The sequence below is a fragment of the Dendrobates tinctorius genome, unplaced genomic scaffold (assembly GCF_039654945.1).
Source record: "Dendrobates tinctorius isolate UK_male_01 unplaced genomic scaffold, ASM3965494v1 ptg000011l, whole genome shotgun sequence".
NCBI classification, from domain to species: Eukaryota; Metazoa; Chordata; class Amphibia; order Anura; family Dendrobatidae; genus Dendrobates; species Dendrobates tinctorius.
The window spans coordinates 104,743,553-104,745,792 of NW_027361679.1; positions in this window are offsets into that span (position 1 = coordinate 104,743,553).

A 2,240-nucleotide genomic window follows, 5' to 3' on the forward strand; every position below is an offset into this window, starting at 1 on the left:
TTAAAATTCTTGATTCATCGGATCCGTCAAAAAAACGTTCCGGTGGCATCCGTTCACATCAGTTAGCAACGGATCCGCTTTCCGCCATTTTGGCGGATTTTAACTTACACAAAAAAACTGAAGTGTGAAACAGGCCTATGGTGTATAGGCTCAGACACCTGGTGGAGGACCTCCTCTTGGCTTTCTCTATGGTGTATAGGCTCAGCCTCAGACTCCTGGTGGAGAACCTCCTCCTGGTTTTCTCTATGGTGTACTGCCTCAGACTCCTGGTGGATGACCGCCTCCTGGCTTTCTCTATGGTGTACTGCCTCAGACTCCTGGTGGAGGACCTCCTCCTGTTCTGCTCTATGGTGTATAGCCTCAGACTCCTGGTGGATGACCTCCTCCTGGCTTTCTCTATGGTGTACAGTCTTGGACTCCTGGTGGAGGACCTCCTCCTGGCTTTCTCTATGGTGTACAGCCTTGGACTCCTGGTGGAGGACCTCCTCCTGGCTTTCTCTATGGTGTATAGCCTCAGACTCCTGTTGGAGGACCTACTCCTGGCTTTTTGTATGGTGTACAGCCTCAGACTCCTGTTGGAGGACCTACTCCTGGCTTTCTCTATAGTGTACAGCCTCAGACTCCTGTTGGAGGACCAACTCCTGGCTTTCTCTATAGTGTACAGCCTCCGACTCCAGGCGGAGGACCTCCTCCTGGCTTTCTCTATGGTGTACAGCCTCCGACTCCTGGCGGAGGACCTCCTCCTGGCTTTTTGTATGGTGTACAGCCTCAGACTCCTGGTGGAGGACCTCCTCCTGGCTTTCTCTATGGTGTACAGCCTCAGACTCCTGGTGGAGGACCGCCTCCTGGCTTTCTCTATGGTGTACAGTCTTGGACTCCTGGTGGAGGACCTCTTCCTGGCTTTCTCTATGGTGTACAGCCTTGGACTCCTAGTGGAGGACCTCCTCCTGGCTTTCTCTATGGTGTATAGCCTCAGACTCCTGTTGGAGGACCTACTCCTGGCTTTCTCTATGGTGTACAGCCTTGGACTCCTGTTGGAGGACCTACTCCTGGCTTTCTCTATGGTGTACAGCCTCAGACTCCTGTTGGAGGACCTACTCCTGGCTTTTTGTATGGTGTACAGCCTCAGACTCCTGTTGGAGGACCTACTCCTGGCTTTCTCTATAGTGTACAGCCTCCGACTCCTGGCGGAGGACCTCCTCCTGGCTTTCTCTATGGTGTACAGCCTCCGACTCCTGGCGGAGGACCTCCTCCTGGCTTTCTCTATGGTGTATAGGCTCAGACACCTGGTGGAGGACCTCCTCCTGGCTTTCTTTATGGTGTATAGGCTCAGACACCTGGTGGAGGACCTCCTCTTGGCTTTCTCTATGGTGTATAGGCTCAGCCTCAGACTCCTGGTGGAGAACCTCCTCCTGGTTTTCTCTATGGTGTACTGCCTCAGACTCCTGGTGGATGACCGCCTCCTGGCTTTCTCTATGGTGTACTGCCTCAGACTCCTGGTGGAGGACCTCCTCCTGGCTTTCTCTATGGTGTACTGCCTCAGACTCCTGGTGGAGGACCTACTCCTGGCTTTCTCTATGGTGTACAGCCTTGGACTCCTAGTGGAGGACCTCCTCCCGGCTTTCTCTATGGTGTATAGCCTCAGACTCCTGTTGGAGGACCTACTCCTGGCTTTCTCTATGGTGTACAGCCTGACTCCTGTTGGAGGACCTACTCCTGGCTTTCTCTATGGTGTACAGCCTCAGACTCCTGTTGGAGGACCTACTCCTGGCTTTTTGTATGGTGTACAGCCTCAGACTCCTGTTGGAGGACCTACTCCTGGCTTTCTCTATAGTGTACAGCCTCCGACTCCTGGCGGAGGACCTCCTCCTGGCTTTCTCTATGGTGTACAGCCTCCGACTCCTGGCGGAGGACCTCCTCCTGGCTTTCTCTATGGTGTATAGGCTCAGACACCTGGTGGAGGACCTCCTCCTGGCTTTCTTTATGGTGTATAGGCTCAGACACCTGGTGGAGGACCTCCTCTTGGCTTTCTCTATGGTGTATAGGCTCAGCCTCAGACTCCTGGTGGAGAACCTCCTCCTGGTTTTCTCTATGGTGTACTGCCTCAGACTCCTGGTGGATGACCGCCTCCTGGCTTTCTCTATGGTGTACTGCCTCAGACTCCTGGTGGAGGACCTCCTCCTGGCTTTCTCTATGGTGTACTGCCTCAGACTCCTGGTGGAGGACCTCCTCCTGTTCTG